The 20,824-nt window shown below is 43.8% G+C and overlaps 1 long non-coding RNA gene across 1 annotated transcript in view; it reads right to left on the bottom strand.

Moving 5' to 3' along the window:
- Nucleotides 1–244: 244 nt before the first annotated feature.
- Nucleotides 245–20,824, bottom strand: part of LOC108494758 — a 33,019-nt gene continuing 12,439 nt past the window's right edge. The window contains exons 2-3 of the long non-coding RNA XR_001873953.1: nt 1,228–1,251; nt 245–385 (exon numbers count right to left, since the gene is read on the bottom strand). This is a non-coding gene — a long non-coding RNA (uncharacterized LOC108494758). The remainder of the gene's footprint in view (nt 386–1,227; nt 1,252–20,824) is intronic.

Here is a 20,824-nt window from a genome sequence, read left to right as displayed (position 1 = left end):
ATTAACCCTGACATTTCAGGCTGACTTTTCTGAAAAAGTGCGAGTTCCAATTGTTCCCTGAGCAGCTCTAACCATTTACTGCCACACCAGCCCAGGTTCATCATTTATTAGAAGTGTGTGTTCAAAAGCGACGCCCCCAAAAAGCACAACCCGGCTCTGAAAACCCCCTCTGCTGGGGGGTTTTAAACCTAAAATAGCTTTTAAACCTCAAATAGTTTTCAAACCTGATTCCCCACAGTGCTTTTCAGATGGAAATGCTGGTTTTCACCTGGAGTTGTTTTTTTTTAGGACCGTACCTGTGGGATCGAAGTCGTGGGTGCTGCTGCAGCGCTCGACCTTCTGCTTCTTGTCAGCTGGAGACTCTCTGCTCAAAATGCTGCCATGTCTGGGTCAGGGGAAAAAAAAAAAAAAGGAGAAAAAGCACAAATCCTCACCAGCAGAGCACAGAGGAGCTGCTGGGGCTCCCAGAAATAACCTGAGCCGCTCACGAGAAAATCGAGATTGAAACACAGGTGTTAAATTCGCTTAAAAAATTCATTCCCAGCCTGAACTCGGGTGGGAAAATGATCTCCCTCGGAGGCTTCGGGAGCGTATCCAAGGTTCTAGAAACAGCCTTGCTAACCTTCAGAATTAGTAACAGCAAGTGCGTTCTCTTTATCGCTCAGTTTGAAAAGCAAAATAAAAACGAGGCTACATAAAACCAGATAAAACCTCCTGCAATCTGAACTCTGCCTCCTCCCCCAGCAAACCTTCGGCATCTTTGCATGCAAAAATTAAAGATTTAGAATATTCCTCCCCCCCCCAGTAGATCATGTACCAACTCAAGTGTCCCTTTACCATCTCAAATCTCAGGTAAGATGAGCCTGCAGTGATGTGACAGAATGCAAATGTAACACTATGCCATGCACTTTAAGTTCACCACCAACTATCTTTTTGGCACCTTGTCCCCATCTGGACATTTAATTTCCTCACATCTGCAGTGGGTACTGTGCTCTGGGTCAGCACACACCTTTATTTTTCCTTTTAAAAGCCTCCCTCGCTCAAAAATGCTGCAGCATAATTTGCAATGAAGAGAAAAAGTCAAATTTCAGGAACTCAGTAAACATAAAAAGTCAAATTTCAGGAACTCAGTAAACATAAAAAGTCAAATTTCAGGAACTCAGTAAACATAAAAAGTCAAATTTCAGGAACTCAATAAACATAAAAAGTCAAATTTCAAGAACTCACCTCGTAGGTTTTTTGAGAGGAAACCTGAAAAGAAGAAAAGAGCACAAGTTTAATGAACAAGTTTCTCAGTATTATCCTTCATACCAATACTAATGCTTAAATACAAAGTTATTTTGCACTTCTGTGATACCACCACAAGAAAACCCATCTTTTTCTCTTTTTTCTTCAGCCAATTATTAGTCCATTTAGAGCTGATTCAGTTAAGTAAAGATATGTTTAAGGTTTCAAACAGAATTAAGAACAGCCTGCTCTCAAATCCAGCAGCTTTGTCCTCACTATACTCATGGATCATCTTCCTCTCACAACAATTAATTCCCTCCATTAAAAATTAACATTCCTTCATTTTTGTGCCCTAATAAAGGTCCAAACTAACTGAAAACTCTCCTTCCCAGTAACACAGCTCATGTTGAAATTTAACATCTCTGTTGTCACAGAACTCTGTGAACTTGCCATCCTTGAGACAAGTGCAAGAGAGTGAAGTTAACCTGAAATTATATCAACTATTCCACATGTTATTATATATACAGATAACAAAGGCAACAAACCCACAGCAACAAGGTGTATATGTATTTTTAAGTAAGGGAAACATGTGGCACTTATGAAATCAGGGTTTTTTTCCCTTGAATTACTGCAGAAAATGGACAGAACAAGGTGTTTGCCATCCAGCTCGAGGCACCAACTTCTGCTTGCACGAAGTAGAATTCTTTCTTTCTCAGAACCTTTTACAAATTTAACTCCATTCCTACTTGTTTCATGTTTTTAGGTCCTTCAGCTACCAAGCAGTACATGCATTTAGAGCTGTGTGTGAATATATAAAAACCCAGTAAGCCACTTTTTCTTCTAAATGAAGACTTACAGATGTTTTATAGTTGATAATTTCCATATATATATAATAGTTATTCTTAATGCATTCTCCTATTTATAAAGGTTTTCTAAGTGCTGGGGTGAGGGACAGAGGGAGGAGATTCAAGACAATATAATTCTAATACCACAAAGGTTACCAGGGCAATAAGTGACATTTATTATTATTATTATTATTATTATTATTATTTTAAGTTTAACTTAATTTAAACAGACCAAATGGGTAAAGACCAATAGTCCCATGGTAAGTCTGTATTAAAAAACACAACATGAGGGCAGGACAGCCCCAAGGACACCAGCTCCAAACTCAGACTGAGCTGAAAGGTTGGGAGCTGCTCCAGCTCCCTCCTCATTACCTGAAAAACATAACTGGCTGCACAGAAGTGCTCAGCTTAATCCCTCTCTTGGAATAATAGCTGTGCCATTAAGTGTGGATCCACCCAAAACTCTGGCCAGCTCCCACATGCCAATCCCCTGTGCAAACATGCACTAATATGGCAACTCTGAGGCGAGCAGCTGATGACACATTAGGCAAGTGAAATTAAAATGCTGTCTGTCTGTTCCTGAAAATAATTAACACCCGGCAAGACACTCGCCATCTCCGAGATAACAGCATCAAAATTGGTGCAACTGCAAGAGCAGCTTCCAAATTAAGGGGTTGGTGGGGCCTGCATTGCATAACCTATGGGCAAAGCAGCAGTTTGAGGAGTTAATTAATTGAAGACAAGAAGTGATAGTCCTCTTTCCTCCCGCCCCCCAAAAAGCTCTATTTTAATCTCAGAAGTCTGGGAAATCCACTCTGATTCAAATCAAGCCTCTCCTCATTCTGCTCTACCTGCAAAGCCAGATCTCTTTAGCATCCAGTCCTCCCTTTACGAATTTTGGCCGGTAAAGAACAATTCTGTGCAAGACAGACAGCTTGGACCCCACAGAAAGAAAACAGAAGTCATCTCAGGCCAATGCAGCCCTGCCTGCACAGCCAACAGATACAGCAGCAACCAAGGCTCTCATTGAGAAAAGCAGAAAAGAGAAAAACAAAAAAAAAAAAATAAGGAGTCCAGGCAAAGGCAGCAAAAGATGCTTAAGATGAATTCCACCACGTTTTTTATCTAATTCGAAAAATCCTAACACTGCTACCCAAATATTTCAATGAAGCATTTAAGTGACAGCCCCTGATCCCCACAGTGTTCCTTATCAGCCCCCAGAGCTGCTGCTCCTGCAGCAACACACGGATAGTTGGTGGATAGTTTGAAGGAATTACAGCAAGTCATTTTGTGCTATAGTGTCTTTTCCCTCAAAGTTTAAGGTTTTAGGGATGATCTTTTGTTGTGTAGTTACTACCAGAGATTCCATTGTTGGTCCTGTTGAACTTTTTCTGTAACGTTTTACAGTCTTTATTTCTTACTGATATCAGCTAGAGCAACTATAACCAGGTTTAATTCGGTCTCTTAGGCAGCTGTGACTTACAAGCAGCTATTTTGCACTTTTGTTGACATTATGCACGCTGTTCTGTGATATCAAAATATTTTGAGAACGTCTGAATGTATTAATTAACAAATACGGGGATGCTGAAGATTCTATACTCGTCACTTGAGTAACACTGTCACAGTAATTGCACGTACGTGGATGTGTTTGAGACACCAGTAACTTTAACAACTAATTAATTATTTAGGAAGGAAACCCTGAAGTTGTTGTACATAAACCGGGCGCTGAAATCATTGGAATTTTTCCCGTTGCTTTGACGTTACCGGTGAACGTGAAGTTCCTGAGGAGTGGCAGCCCAAATCCTCCTGTTCCTAGCCCAAAACTGTGCTCCCAGCTGGGCAGCACAAGAGGTCAGGAGCCAGCTGGCTCTGGAGGATCCCAGTGTCCTGGGAAGAGCCCCCAGCCCAGGCCCTGGGGCCGTGTCCCCCCAGCCCAGCGCGCCGGGAGCAGCTCCGGGAAGCTCTGGAGCCCCTTGGCCGCCCGCCAGCTTCCTGCCTTTCTTTCTCCTCCAGAGCAGGGAGGGAGCAGGGACATGGTGGGGAAGCAGGGCAGGCAGCAGGTCAGCCCAGGCAGTGCAGGCTGGGAGAGCTCCTGGCTTTGCCCTGCACTTGCTTGGCTTCCCAGGTATCCCCTAAAACCAGCGGGGTGGGAAGGGGATGAGCTCTGTCCAGCCAGGCTGGAGGAGAAACTCCCCAGCCCCCCCAGGAAAAACTCCTCTCCCGGACCTGAAATCATTCCTGGGCACTGAGTTATGAAATCCCAGAAACTGGAGGAGGAACAGTCAGCTGAGCTGAGGCTGCAGCGCTGATTCAAGGTCCCTGCTGGGCACACTCAGTGCAACATTCCTCCTCTTTTCCCACTTTCCTGCCTCAACACCACCCAGAATTCCTTGATTTGCTGAAGACATCCCTCATTTCCATCCCTCATTTCCATCCCTCATTTCCCTCCCTCATTTCCCTCCCTCATTTCCCAAACGCTGTGTCACCACAGCAAAGAGCGGAGGGGATAAAACACAGTCAGAGAACACAGAGCAGCTCCCACGAGTTCACCCAGCAACAATTTGTGTTTCAGCACCACTTATCTTCACTTGGAAATGTGATTAAGCCTGAAAGCAACACTGAAAATCCCCTCACTGCGTTAAGAGTGTTCGGCAGCACATATTACATATTTAATGCACTTCACCTCCTACTGTAAACAGCAGGGCAGAGCAGGGTGGGGTTAAACAGCTGGAGACTTAATTCCAAATGGAGCTGGCAAGTTTAGGCTCCACGATAAAAAACCCCTGTAGACATTTTGTCTGATAACTGATGAACATCAGCACATTTTCAAACAAGTTGTTCCACTCTCCCAAATGCCGGCAACAATTAAAAGCCAAGTCACATTTTGATTATTTTTTTTTTTTTTCCCAAAGACTGGGTCAAATAATTTAAGCCATTTAAACTCAGCAAATTACTAAAAGTATGCCTTCTTAGTCACGGTGCATTAGGAAAATCTATTTACTGTAAAGCCAAGTGAGGAAAATACACCTACAAGTAGCAACGCAGTGGATTAAAAGTCATACTTCAAGTTAGCTCACACACACACACACAGGCCAGTGCCTAATAACTACCTTGAAGCCAAGCAGAAAAAGATAGTTTTAAGACCTAATGTGTCAAAACACACCAGAGCAGGAAGGATTCCCAGCTTCCAACAGTACAAAGCATTCCATTCTAGCCCAGGAGGTTGAAAATATAGCTGACCATAAATAGCACAGCATTCAGATAACCATGTTGGGGTTTTTTTCCTCCCCCCTACTAAAATATTACCAGAATTCAAGTATCTGCTATCTGGAAAGCTGATCAAAGAGAAAAATATTTAGATTCAGGCAAGGGCCTCAACCTTGGAAATATTTATTCATGTGCCTAACTTTAGTCCCATTTCCTTCAGCAGGACTGCTCACATGCCTGAAACGAAGCTCGTGTGTGTTTGCAAGCAGAAATTACTACAACTTGTGCCCAGATGAGTAAGAAATATTGTGAAACCCATACAGGGGAGAACAGCCAGAAACTGCTTGCTTGACAGAACTAATCTTTAATTAGGAGATGAACGGTTGCAATGGAAGCTTCTGCTCTGCTTTATTAGTTTCATTTAAATAAGATGTTGCTTGCTAGAGAAAAACCCTCTGAATGAACTCTAAATTTGAAAGGAAAGCAGCAAACACACCTGATCATGCCAAACTCGGGAGAAATGAGACATGGGACAGGTTTGTTACAGGTTTGCTCATTTGTGGGTTTTATATACTTAGAAAGAGAAGCCCCCCCCAATAAAAACATCAAACTTCTGGTTAAAATGACCTCATCCTACTCCAGGAGGTTTCCACCAAGTCATCACTCAATGAGAAGCCTTTGGCCAGCACCAGCTCCATGGATTTCAGTGGAAAAGTGAATTTAACTGGCAGCTACAATCAGAATCCCAGAATGGCCTGGGTTGGAAGGGACCCTAAAGTTCATCTCATTCCAGCCCCTGCCATGGGCAAGGACACCTTCCACTATCCCAGGTTGCTCCAAGATTCATCCAACCTGACCTGGAACACTTCCAGCAGTGGGTGTTCCAAGACTTCTGGAAGTCTGAGCTGGGGAGTTCATGTGCAACCAAACAGCTCCTGGAAAACTCCAGCTCTGTTCTTGAGTGACAGTCACAAATCACTGAACAATTCCATGACTATTCCTGGTGCATCCAGCTCATCTGGTACCTATTAAACTTCATTTTCAACACCCTGCACCGACAGCACTCAAGAGAAAAGCTACATCTGCCTAAATCTCGTAGGTTTAAGTGCCCTGAAAGTACAGTAAACATGGATGTTTCCAACACTGTTCCGCAGATAATTCCCATAATTTCACCTTGAAAGACACAGAATGAAAGAAAAACAAGGAAGGGAGTCTGTTTTCCCAGCTTGCAGATCCACCAGGGCAGCTTTTTGCAGGGCTTAAAAGCCCTGAGAAAGGCACTGTGGGAGAGTGGGGACGTGACCTGGGCTAAAGCAGCCCCAGGGTGACCTTAACGTGGAGCTAAAAAAGCACTTTTCTGTCCCAACAAAAAGGGGGAGCCTGCTCTGCACAGGGCAGTGGGTGAGCCAAAGGATCTGAGGAGAGAAGATCCAGGGAAACACGGATGCAGCAAGTGGGAAACTACTGGCAACCGAGGGCAAACACAGACAGCACTTCCCTGTAATTGCCTGTGCTGCCCACAAACTCCAGCTGGAACCACATCAGCCAGGCTGGGACAGCACTGATCCAACACATCCAGCCCATTCAGCTCGGCATTAAACCACTTAAAGAGCAGCTTTATGCCCTGTCATCTTTTCCCTGTATCAAAGTACAGAAGCTCAGGAAACCACAGGTTTTTTTTTCTCCTCCAAAAAAAAAAACCAACAAACCAACCCACTGCAGACTGATGGCAACAGACTGGACACGAGGTGCAGGGAAACTCCAGGGACTCAAACAGGGAGGATTCCTGGGAGCTGGCAGAGCCTATGGACAGATCCTTAGGGACTCAAGGCAAGTGCACAAGGAGGCAAAAGGGAGTTGGGCATTAAAACGTCCATGTTATTTTCGTAGGAGTCCAAGGCAGCAACCCCAGCTGACGCAATGACTCATGGAGGAATCGTTCCTGGCATTATTAGCTTTTGATTGCTGACAGCTCCAGGAACAGGCCTGGTCGCTGCCTTCGGAGAAGGAACCCAGGAAATTCAGGGAAGTGACTGGAGAGCCCATACAGCCAAGGTTGTCTCCCCCTCTAAACATTCCCAGCAGCTCCAGTGTGGGATGTGCACTAATAAACCATCAGCAAATACCTCCCACTCAATGTTAGATTGTTTTTCAGGCCACAAATGTCTCTCTCCACAAGCACAACGCGCTCTCCAATTTTCCTTTAAGAGGGAAAATGCAGAGTAGCCAATGCAGCCCATCCCCACACTTCCTGATGGATCAGCAGATGGATCAATGCAAGGGACTGGTGCTATGGCAACCAATGTGCTGAGCTAAGGACTTAAACTGGGTTAAGATAAATTTGATAAAAATCAAAGTCTGGAAGGCTGGCAAGCCCCTGTTGGGCTGGAAGATGGGAATGTCAGGGCTCCAAGAGGAAGGTTTTTCCACAGGGAAAGCATTCCACTGGTGCTGGTTAGAGAAGGTAGGATGAGAAGGGAGAAAAAAAAACCAGTTTAAAACTATGAAAGAGAAACAGAATGCAAAGATAAGTCTTCATCATAAAATGGGTAACGAGAACACGGAGATTTGCCTCCTGATGATATTTCCTGATATGGAATTTCCTGATGACACAGGTAGCATGTCCTGTAAAAATGACAAGGAGGGTGCTTTGAGTTTACTCCAGCCAGCTGCAGTTCCTTCCTTAGCACCCTTCCTGTAAAAATCTGAGCTGGGAAAGGTTTCTATTTCTCCACGAACAGCAACACTCGGAAAGGGCAGAAGAAAAGCATCTCCAGAGAAGTTTCCTCCACAGTTCACTCATTCACTCCCAGCCCAAGCAAGTGCCTCAGCTATTTTTCCATGACACAAGCACTTGGATTTTTCCAAGAGCTGATGTCAGGGCTTTTCATGGAGAAAGAACTGCATTTACAGGGCAGGCAAGGAAGGAGGGCTTCCCCAGCAGCCATTCTCAATGTGGCCTTTGTGCTGCTCTGCTGCTCAAGCCAGGACCCTGCAAGAACTTTTAGTCCCCGCAGAAACTCTATAAAGGGGAGGGGACAGGGACATTTCCAGCAGCCAGGGCTGTTCTTCCACCCCTGACTGACTTCCAAGGCTCAGAAGCATCAGCTTTCCTTCTCCAGGCCCTGAAGTTACAGCCTGGTAAGACAAGGCCACTTATTGTTTAATATCTCTGCAGCAGGGTGGGAGCAGCCAAACAAATGAAAACGGGGAGGGGGCACTGGAGAGAACATAAATAAACCATGTCTGCTTAATGCTGCCTTTAGATTCAGCCTAAAAGCAAGAGTTGAGCAACAGGGATGAGGTTTGGCCACAGAGCAGGTACAAACTCTGCTCAGAAACTCGTGGAGAACAGAGGTTGCCAAATCCCAGGTGATTTCCTACTGGTTTCCCGACACAAATTACTGAATCTCAGAGTTTCCACCTCTGGGGAAGGAAAATTGCTATGGAAAAAACCTGAATTAAACACCAGAAATACTGGAAACGCCCAAGTATTATCCTATAATGTTATCATATCAGAAATTTAAGCAAAACCAGTGCCCAGCAGAGAAGAAACGTCCTTGTTCTTGTTCCTTTCCTGCAGGATTTTACTGCGTGACCCATTTAACAGAAGTGACCAGGTACAGCAGGAAGGTCAGGCTTGTGATTTCAGAAGTTATGACCCAGTTTCTCCCTTATTTATTTATTTTGAAGCACGCCATAGACAAATATTCCCAGGCCTAGAGAGCTCAAGCTTCCCTGAAGCAAGAAAAGGCAGCTGAAAGATGCAGTTTGGCCTTACTAGAAGAGCCCTAAAATAGCCCTTTTCTCCATATTTTCATCTCATCTTGAAGGAGAGGGGGGGAAAGGGGGTTGAACACGTCTGTTGTGATTCCTTCCTCCAGCTTTCCCTTCTAAAAACCACTTTAAACCCCTCTGCCTGCAGACTGGGAGAAGCAAATCGAGCACCAAGGGCTTCTTGCACAGACAGGGCGTGGAGTCCAAATTAACCTGCCCTCCCTAAACTGGAGCTAATTACGGGGAAATGAAATGTTTGCTTGGCTTGCCAATAACTGCAATTCCGAGCTGGCTCGGTGGCAGCAGCTCCCTCCCCACCAGCACTCCTCCTACACGGCGTCTGGAACGGCTTTCCAGTGAAATGCTCAGAAAAAAAAAGAATNAAAAAAAAAAAATCAAAGCAACAAGACAATTTTCTTCTCCTCAAGCCAGCCATGGAAAGCTCAAGCCGTGGAGTGCCACGGGATTTGCTTTCACCTGACACACACAAACACACACGGGGCTGGGGATCACTCGTGTTGCCCCAGCGTGTCGAGCAGTTCTTGCATTTCATTAGGCACAGAGCCTAGTTCCTTATTAATGCCATACCCAGCTTGTGGTTGTTATGAACCAGCAGCAAGACTAGTGGGGAAACAGTCCTTAAAAACAGCAAAAGACAGCAATTAGAAAGGGAGGAGGGGAAAAAACACACACACACACACAGAGTGCACGTAATACAACTGGAAATGTAGCTTTTAAAATAGTTTAAAGCTCGCTCCAATTAGGCAGCTTTAAGTTTTGCAAATATATGTACAAGGTTCAGAGGCACATTTGAATATTTGGCCCAGAGTTCACATTTCTGGTGAGTAAGTGAGTGAGTTACAGTTGCCTGGCTGGGGAACACCACACCTCTGTGGCTTGGAATCAGCACCAGTGGCTCAGGTGCTGCACAGCAGTGAGGAAAAAACCTGTAGGTTTTAAAGAACCAACAAGGCCAAGCTGCTGTTCTGCTCCTCAGCGTTATGAACTTGGGTGTGATTTAACATCTCACTGGTCCCCAAGGTGATCAGAGGGATGGAGGAAAAGCTGAGAGAACTGGGATTGTTCAGCCTGCAGGAGAGAAGCTTTGGGGTGACCTAAATGTGGCATTTCAGCACCTGAAAGGAGCCTGCAAGGAAGATGGAGAGGGGCTGTTCAGAAGGGCCTGGAGTGCCAGGACAAGGGGGAATGGTTTTAACTGAAAGAGTTTAGATTTAGATGAGATATTAGGAAAAAAGTCTTTCAGTTAAAACCAGCCCAAGCTGTGGCTGCCCCATCCCTGGAAGTGTCCAAGGCCAGGTTGGAGCAACCTGGGACAGTGGAAGGTGTCCCTGCCCGAGGCAGGGGGTGGAATGAGATGACCTTTCAAGTCCATACCGTGATTTACCTCGATGCAGACGTAACTACAACTCGAAAACACCAGGAAGAGTTCACAGCTCAGCAACATTTTAACCAATGGATTTCTACATTCCAAAGGTATTCTCAGTTTGCCTGACCTACTGTCCCACACAAGGTTTCATTAAGTGACTCCTATGATAAGTAAGGTCAGCAGGCACCTTGTCTTAATTTAGATTTTCCTTCAGTCCTCTTGTTAGCTTGTTTTAAAGGTTAATGTGCATTTACTGCCCCGGAAATGTAATTCCACCACTCAGCCCCAAGACTTGCCTGCTCATCAGAACTAGTTTATGAGTTCAAAGCTAAGCAGACACTCCACCAAAAAGCATTTTCAGCCCTGCCTCCCCCAGCCATGAACCTTTGGCCAAATTACACCCGTTCTGCATGGGATGTGCAGACAACATCCACCCTCCTGACCTCTGCAGAGCTTCTAAACATCTCCCAGCTGCAATAAACTAATTTACAGCTAATATGTCTCAAACCACCCAAAGGCAAAGCGCTCCCAGAGGCTTAATTTACACCAGGGGGAAAAAAAAAAAATTGGATCCACAATTTTACAAAGGAAAGCTGCAGCACGGAGAGGACCAAGGAATCATGACCACAGTGTTGCTCAACCTGTACAGTGTGTTCTTAGGCCTCCCCAGCTTCCAAGCCAGCTAATTCTGATTCGGATTTTAAAAGCATCCACGGGAAGTTTCTCAACCATACATTTCAGTTGGAAAGAATTAAAAAAAAATAAAAAAGAAAAGGTGATGTCAGCTGACCTATAGAGAGATTAGTGTCATATATTAGAGTTGAAGCTATCTCAGTTGTTTACGTGGCCTAAGAAAAATGAGGGGCTTTCTGGGATATGCAAACCTATTATTTCTCCCCTCAGAAGGCAGGTCTTGCCCATGGAACACAAGAGGAAAGATGCACACAGCACACATTGCATGAGCAGTGAAAAAAAATGTACACACAGGCATTCGTGGCATGCTTTGCTCCTTCCCATTTCATCTTCCCCTCATCTAAATTACAGGAGAAATCCAGAAGGAACCAGTGCAAAGGGCTGGAGCAGAACACACAGGGCTGAGGATTTCCCAGCCACATCAAGCCCCGCTCCTTCCACTGTAAAATGGAAGATAAAAAAACCCAGGAGTGAAGCTACTTGTAAAATGGCTCAAGATCCTGAGAACAGCATGTGAGTCAAACACAGAGCTATTAATAGGCCTCAGAACATGTTTGTATTAGTGTTTTCCTCTTGGGTCTCTTAAAATAAATAAAAATACAAGCAAAGAAAAGGGAAAAAAACCACACACAACCCCATAACATTTACTCAGGAAACCCACCAGCTGCTAAGAGGTGATGGCAGCAAATTCCCCGTCCCATGGCAGAGATAACCAAGCTCTCAGAAATATCAATATCACATTGAAGTTGTGCCCCCACTGGGTTCACTGACACCAGTTCTTGGTGCCTCCCCCTCAGCCAGGCAAAGATGCTGAGAATTGCCAACCCTCCCTGACTGTATTTGTAAATATCTCTGTAAAAAACACCCCCCCAGCATCTCCCAGCTCTTCTACATGAAATCCTCGCAGCCACAAATCAGTACAAACTACTGCAAATGGAGAGGAGGCTCTCAAGTGCTCCTCTGATGACTGTCACTGTATCAACACTCTCAATTCTGCACCAACAGCACTGTCCACACCATCACTGTGACTGTTGCTATCCCCCATTGATGTAACAGGCTTTGTTTTTTAGAACATTTAAAAAATAATTATATATATATATACATACACATATATATAAGATCAGTTAAAACTGCCCTCCAGAAAAAACACACTCCAAGATGGTTTGGAACACTGATAGCTAATTTAACATGAACATGCATAAAATATCAGCTTAGCAAAAATCACATTCCCTTCCACTGCAAGAGCTGGGGAGAAGGCTCTGCTAACACACTGGTAGGGAATTCAGCACTGGGAAAGGGAAAGGAGGGAGTGCTGCCAGCATCTACATCTAAAAGCATCTTTCCTAGCTGTCAAAACCTTTGTTCTTGAGCTGACACACCAAGGCACAGATTTTCCCAGCAAACACATTAAATTAGCCATTTTCACAATGGAAACACAAAGGAGTAACTATTCAAAAAAAGGGAAAGGAAAAAAGAAAAAAAAAAGAGATAAACCTCCCCCTCCCACCCTTTTTCCAGGAGATATTAAAGGAAAAAATTCTTTCTCCTCTGCATTCGAAGGAGCTGTTTTCTCATCTTTCAGTACATTCAGCATCACAGAACAGGAACAAAGGCTCTCACATCATTACCTGTTTCACAGGACCGAGTCAGCTGAGCAGGGAGATCCCACAGGCCCATTCCCAGGGGGAGCACGCTGAGCCCAAGTCCTCTCCAAGGAGCTCCAGCCGCCCCTCCTGGAAGCTTCCTGGGTGGTTTTTTTACGCTTCCCCGATGTCCTCGGGAGGCATCTGCCTGATTGTTCCACTGACCACTGGAGGGGAGGGAAGAAAACTCCACCTCTTCTCTCCCACCTCCTCCCAGGCACCATCAGCCCAGCGCTGCACGGCTCATGGGCACAGGAGGGAACAGCATCCACAGGCTCCAGGCAACCAGGACGCAGGGAGAGAGCTGGGGGGTTAAAAATTTCGCATTTCCAGCTGTCCTGGGGGGCAGAATAACATCTCTCTATATATGTATTTTTCTGTCTGGGCAATAGGTGGATGTGTGTGTTGTGTGCATATAAATCCCCACATACACATAAATATACGTCCATGCACGTCATAAATCCCAACACCGACCCCAGAAACCGCGTCACGAGGCTGGGGAAACAAAGCCTTGGCAGGGGGCACCGAGATTTATTTTTTTTTTTCTTTTTTTTCCCCTTCAATCCACTTCCAGCCTTTTTTCCAAGGGTCACGCTGAGCCACGGAGGGGGATTTTGGTTTCCCGGGAGCGGCACCTGGAAAACCGGAGCCTCTGGAGGGCTGGGGGAGACAGGGAAGAGGGTGAGGATGGAAGCACATCCCTCTGTGTCACTGAAGGAACTGGGAGGTCAGAGCTTGGCGCTGTTGGAGTGGTCAAGCCCCGGGCAGGAAGGAGCGGAGGGTGAAGGGGCTGTTTTCTTTTTCTGCCCCAATAACCTAATTAAGTTCGGGAGCTGCTGCTGGCGGGGGAGAAATTTCTTCACGCTACACTGTCTGTTTGTGTTTGATTAATGTAAATCTTCCCAGGGCTCCACAGCCCCGGGCAGTGGCTCTCCGTTAACAAGCAGCCAGTGGAGGGGAGAGGGAAACCAAACATCTCTTATTTTACCCTTTGCCATAAAAGCAGGCAACTTCACCCGAAATGATCAGAGCAAGAAGCAAGAGAGAAGCTTCCATTCCTCAACCTTGCTCGGTTTCACACCCTTTCCTCGGTTTGGACTTGAAAGGAATGTGCTGTGTTGCTTTCCCCCCCGAAAGCTGTAGGTAAAATATAAATAAAAAGTTAATTCTGTACAGTTTTAAGCTTATTATTTCCATAAGCAAGAAAAAACAGTTGGAGGCAACAGTTAAATAAATTTTTCATGTGCTTAAATCCTTTTTTTTTTCTTTTGGTGATTTGAATTACCATTCCTATTAAATTCCACTTCTTCTTCCCCCCAGTCACAGGGCCTATGACGAAGATGAAACTGCAGCAAACTTCTTAATGTCTTCATAGTAGTTATTTTCTCTTGCATTTCCTCAGTTCTCACGAGCAAATTTTTTTAGGCTACAACTCACCACAAGTTCTGTGCTGCCCAGTCCAAGGCATGCTGGTCCCAAATATCATCTCCAAGCCACAACTGCACCAAGGCTACAATTACACAGGAGAAAAAGCCAAAGGAGGCCAAAGAAATCAACTCCTACCCCTCCATCTCCCTGCTCCAGGCAGTAATTTCCTAGCCAGAGCTTGTATTTTCCATGCTTCCCTCTTTTTCCAGTGGCAGGCATTATCATTTTCTAAATAGCAGAGGGCTGGATTTCATTGGTTCCTATTTTGAAACCTTTGCCCAAGCTCCTCATTTTCTAGGAATTTCGCGAATCAGAAAATGTCAGCTCTTCCAAAAGAAAATGGGAACTGGGGGAAAGCAAAAAAAAAAAACCAAAAAAAAAGGAAAAAAGCCAGGCCAGGGCTCAGATCCTCCCAGGAGCACCCCTTCCTGGCCTGGAGGACACCACAAAAAATGGGGAAAAATAAAAGAAATCAACAGCACTGGGTTTTTTTTTTAAGCCAACACGAAATCAGGGAGTTAAAGAAGCCAGGGAAAAGTCACTGCAAATCCCAGAGCTTCACATCCAGTTTATTCGTGGCTGAGCGAGAATCATGTGCACCAAACAGCCCCTGCTAAGGGTGTCAAAACAGGGATATTTTTAAACCTGGACTGCGTTTTAAAAATCAAGTCTTTCCGAATTCTCCTCCCTCGTGCTCCTCATCATGTGAAACAGGGATGGAGCAACGTGACAGGCCAATATACCTGAGTTTACTAAGCTGCATTTTGCTTAAAACACTGGTTTTTTCCCCCCGTTTCCTTCATTGGGAAGAGCAAATTCACACTCCCCAGGGCCTGCCTCAGTTTACCCTTCAATAAAACCTTCCCTGCTGGACAGAAAAACACATTATAATCATAAGAACAAATATGTATATTGTAGAGTACTATATATTTATATATATAAAATAAATATATAATATTGAAAATATATTAAAATATATAAAATATAAAGGCAGACTATACAAAAATGTAAATATAAAATATTCAATATACTACATATATTTAACGTATATATTAAATATCCTTGCAAAACTCAAATTCATGCAAGCAGAGTGGTTGCTTTTTTAAATTTTCCTGCACAAGAGTTAATTTGCAATCATTCAGATCAGTGGGGAGGGACCAGGAATACAACAGGAATATGCTTCAATATGTTTTATGCTTTTAACTCAGAGGAGGCATTTTCGATTCCCTTAAACATAAAAACTCCTTTAGTGGCATCAACACTTGGGAAAATAAGTGCATTTGTACCATAAAACAAGCTTAAAAGCTTCAGAAATGGAGATTGCAGCTTCTCTTCATTATAAAAAAAAAAAAAAAAAAGCCAAACAGACTTTGAAGAATCCAAATAAAAGTTCAGTCTACCAGGAAAAGCACTTAGTATAAAAAAGGATTTAAGCACATGAAAGATTTATTTAACTGTTGTCTCCAATTTTTTTTTTTTTTTTTTGCTTATGGAAATAAGAAACTTAAAAAATCAACTCAAAATTCATTTTTATTTCTACTTTATCTACAGGTTTTCTAGGGGGGGAAAGCAACACAATACATTCCTTTCAAGCACAAACCAATGCAGCTGCCAGGAAACAGGGTAAAAACAAGGAAGATTCAGGAATGGAAGCTTCTATCTTGCTTCCTACTCTGATTTCCCAGATTTCCTTCCCTCAGTCACAGGAAATACGTAGAAAACCATTTGGAAAGGGGGGAAAAAAATATAAATCTTTGACCATCAAAAGGAAGAAACTCTGATGCAAGCAAGGCTTTGAGGAGAAATTAAAGATAGTCAAGATATGGCCAGGACTGGAATGGAGTAGCATCATTTTAAATCCACAGGGATTTCTGGGCTATGGCAGGAAGGAGGATAAGAAAAGGGAATATGGAAAAGAGATACCACATCATTAAAAAATAAGTCTCTCCTAAGAACACAGAAAAGATGGTATTAAGAATAAGTAGTGAACTTCTCATTTAGCCAGACGCCTTTGCCCATTTGGAATAAAACAAAGGACAATTAAGTTAAATAAGTGTTTCTAAAATATCACAAGCTTGTTTACTCCAGGTTTCACCTTCCAGAGTTTTCAAATCTCTCTGCTCCATCATTCTTTGCAAGTAACACCAATTTTGGTCCCCCCTCCCTCCCTAATATTCTCTGTTAATTAAGGAATTCTTCACTTCTTGCCCATATATAAACCCCACGCCCTACAAGCACCGCCAGCCAAGCTCCTCTCTGTGTTCAGTCCCTGGTCAGGCTGGGCTATGGTAAATATTTATGCAGAATTCACAGACCTTTACCCCAATAAGGAGCCAGGCCTGGGAAAAGAGCAGCTTCCCAGAGCTCCCCGGAGCGGAAGCAAAGCGGTCCCAAAGGACCAGAGTCCACACCCCTGTGAAAAGAATCCAGAGAGCAGCAAAAGCAGCTCAGCATCCAACTGCTGCCACTGCTGGGGGAGTTCTGCTGGAAAACCTAAAGATTCGACCCCCCAGACCCCAAGGATCCTGTTTGGGAGGGGCTGGTCCATCCCTGGAAGTGCCCAAGGCCAGGCTGGATGTGGCTTGGAGCAACCTGGGCTAGTGGAAGGTGTCCCTGGCCATGGATAAAGCTGAGTTTTAAGGTCCCTCCCAACCCAAACCATTGTGGGATTCTGTGATATGATACCTGCAGCTCAGCTGAAGAGGCCCAACCTCGCCCACAGTTTTTGGGAAGTTCAAAAAGGCACAGGTGAATAAATCCGGGAAGTTGAAATAGGTGAACAAATCTATTCCATATAAAGATTTCAGCACAGATCCCGTCAGGATATGGGATAGATGGACACATGCATTTTTAACCAGTGAATCCCTGACATTAGAACCCATCACAACACACAAAAAGGTTGCCAGTGCACCTTCTCAGCCCCCCAAAACCACCGCTGGCAGGCAGAAGGGCTGCCCAAATACTTCACAGAGCCCTGGTAGGAGCACTGACTCCCAGTCTCTCCCATCTCTGATGAGCTCAGGATGTTCACTTCTATTTTATATCAAGGAACAAAATCCATCCCACACATCTTAAATAAACAGGAACCAGCAAAGGACTGCTATGGTTTTTGGGGTTTTTTGAGAGAATGTGTAAATATAAAAGTACGGACAAGAAGATATGTGAGAAATCTGACGTATTTCAGCAAGATACTGCAAGAACACGGAGTCCACTGCATGACCTGCAGCTTTTAGGCACATCTGAGAAACATCTGAGCATTTTCAGCTCCAAAACTCATGGGCCATTATGTCAGAACATCCCTACAAAGGAGTCAGAAAGATGTGAGAGGCACCGAACTGCTCTTAAGTCACGTATGGGGAACATCAAATTTTCTGTATAAGAAAAGGATCCGTGTGCTCTTTCAAAAACTTTTACTCATCTGAATATCAACTTGCAAGCTCCAAAGGACTAAAAAAAATCTTGTCTTTGGCCATCTCTGGGCGTGTTTTAAGGAAAGCAGGAGACAACCTGATGACCGAGTGAGTTAATATTTCATTGGAGTGTCCCAAGTGTGTTGTGTTACATAAGAGGCAGTGGAAGTTAAAGATACAGAAGCTTCCTCTTAGGAATAGAGGAGACAATTGAAGGACAGCTTACATCAGGTAAAGCAATAACATTACAAACCCACTGCTTCACATATAAAAAACATATAAAAACCCTTCATGGCTTCAGCTCCCTCAATTACTGGAACTTAGTTTGAGAAAGAGAAAACTGAGGTACACAAACAGGAAATTATTTTTCCAGCAAAAGTAGATCAGCAATTGCTGAAGTGGAAATACTACCCAGACCAGCCATCCTATGTTAAATCAGTCCCCTAATTCCTTTTTTAAAAGATTAGTGACACAAGTCTGTGTGGTACCTTGGTACAGAAACCAAGTCACAGATACTTGGAATATACAACTTATTTGGGAAGGCAAGTTAAGCTGAGTGCTGGCAGTGCACATGCAAACTTTCCATTTTCAGAGCATTTTGCTACATAAGAGACAAGAAAATGTTTTTAGGATGCAAGATACCAGATGAGAACCCCCTAAGAAACATCCCTAACTTTGCCAATCCATTAGTGGACGTGGTTACAGCAGTCACTGGGAAACTCAACCTGCAGGATGCCAGGCAAAATTCAACTTAAAAACTGGCACAGAAGGAAAAAAAAAGGAAAAATTAAATGTAGGACAAGCTCCAGGGAAGTACTACCCACAAAGGAAAAAACAAGGATGATTTAGAAACGGGAGAAAAGGATGAAGTGAGTCGGGTGGGAAAATCAACTCGGCTGCTGGAGACACAACTCAATTTATTATGCACGGAGTGATTCACCACCCAAATCCTCTGCTCTGCTCTGAACAAAACCCACCTTCCAGGCTCCAGCCAGCTGACCAAAAAGCAGAGATCAGCACAAGTTCGGATTAGACTGGCAACCTACTTTAGAGTCAATCATTACAAGGCTGCAGCACAGCTGTCTGCTGTTAATGCACGGCTGCCTTAACCCCCAGCCAAACGCTTTCAAAGTCATCTTCACAACAAGAGAACACTCAACTCATTAAAACTTTCGGCACAATTGTCAACTCTGTGCATTTATTACCAGTAGATAATACTGAAGTAACTCTGCTAACCGAAGAAAAGTAAAGAAAATTATCATTTTCAACGTGCAACCGGACATTTTTTTCTTACAGACAGTAACTAAAATAAGAAAGTTCTGGTGCAAATATGAAAACTGATTAAAAGACAGCTGTGAAGTCTGTTAAATCTGCCATCTGTAAAAGCAAAAAGTGAAAGATCTTTTATGAAAGAGGACCCTCATCCTTCCAGTTTCATTGTCTGGGCTGACTCCTGGCATAGGAAAAGGGGTTCTATGGAGCTGCATCTAAAAGGTCACACAGCTTCCTTCCTTGATCTTTTACCATGAACAATTTTAGAAGGCATTAAACATTTCAGAACAGTCTAGCTAAACAAATTTTTGCTTATCCTGTCATTGAATTAAGTTCAACCAATTCCAGTAAGTCTGCTGGAAAAAAAAAAGAAAAAGAAAAGAGCCCCCCAAAACGGCTCCAAAATACAGTATTTATGCCAGTCACTAAATTCAAACTTGAGTCAATGCCAAAACAGCATAAACTAGACAGAGAAGTAATTATTCTATAGCTGACAGTTTGAAAAGAGAGAAACGAGAGCAGTGATTCTCATTTTCTAAGACAAAATAGACTTAATTCCCAGCAAACTGAACACAGTTGTTAAAAATGTGTCATAATTCCAAGAGATAACAGCCCAAGACCAATACCATGGGTTTAGCACTCAATACCTTCTTATGGTTCACTCCAGAGTTGGGAATTATCAGCAATAAATACTTTCAGGCCTGTAAAACTCTATGAACTGCTCACTATACATGGAGGACCAGGGAGGGAGTGGGGGAGCTTGCACTTATTTTTTCTGAGGGGTCTTGCAGGTCCTTCTCAGCTCACCATCAACTTCACCCCACCCCAGCTTTACAAACATCTACAAATAAAACAAATAGGTACCATAAAGAGAAAACAAACAATTAAAGGACACCAACAGCAGCAAAATGTTGACCCCCTCCATAAGCAAGTCAGCGCTGGTTTTATCATCCCTCTGTCCCACAGCTGCAGGGAAGAAAACCCCAAACCACAATGCAAGCTACTGCTACCTGTTCTCACAGCCCCAGCCTCTGAAAAAGCAGAAATCCAGGTCTTTTGGCACACAAAAACACACTTTAATTCTCCCCCTGCTTCAGTGCAATGAGGAACACACCAGCAGCAAAGTTTAGAGTTCACAGGCATTGCCCATGAGCCAAAGACCAGTTTATCTCCCCCAGAATTAACTTTATTTTGCAGTCTGTCCTATTGATGATTCCTCCTCTGCCCTGCAGCCAATGCACAATCAACAGCCTTTTCCAGGGCTCTCCATCTCCCCCTCCCCACCAACCCTTCCTGCCCCAAGTCCAGCGTGGGGTCAGGAGATGGGCAGGGAGAGAAAGGAGCTCTCCAAGTTTTACTGTTTGAACTCCAGCGCTGCACCTGCCTCTTTACTTTGAAACCCCAGAGCAGGAACGTTCACCCAGGCACGAGCAGGAGGGTGCATTTCCTGCAGGAGGCTGCCCAGTGCCTCGCTTCATGGGGAGTTTTTAAGATTTGGTGAGGCTGCAGCCTCACTTCATATATATATATATATATATATAAAATAATGTGCTGGCTCTTATCAGCTCCATCTGAGTCATCCCTGCTGGAGGAGAACACAACTCCCCCAAAATCCAGCTCTCCCTGTGCTGTAGGGACTGAACATGCTCCTCACCCAGCAGAAGTTGTCCACACTCAGACACCTCCTAGCAGGAATAAAATGCTGGGTTGCCACCACAACCACCAGCCGAGCATAAGGAGCTGAGATGATTCATCTCCCCACACATGCAGGAAACTTGAAAATATAAACACTGAGAGAAAATATTAATACACAAATATATATTAATATATAAAATATATTCTATTATATATTATATATTTCAATATATATTATATATTTTATTATATATTATATATTTTATTATATATTATATATTTTATTATATATTTTATATA

The sequence above is a fragment of the Lepidothrix coronata genome, unplaced genomic scaffold, assembly GCF_001604755.1.
Source record: "Lepidothrix coronata isolate B3197 unplaced genomic scaffold, Lepidothrix_coronata-1.0 Scaffold27, whole genome shotgun sequence".
Lineage (NCBI taxonomy): Eukaryota > Metazoa > Chordata > Aves > Passeriformes > Pipridae > Lepidothrix > Lepidothrix coronata.
This window is presented reverse-complemented; position numbering and strand designations above follow the sequence as displayed.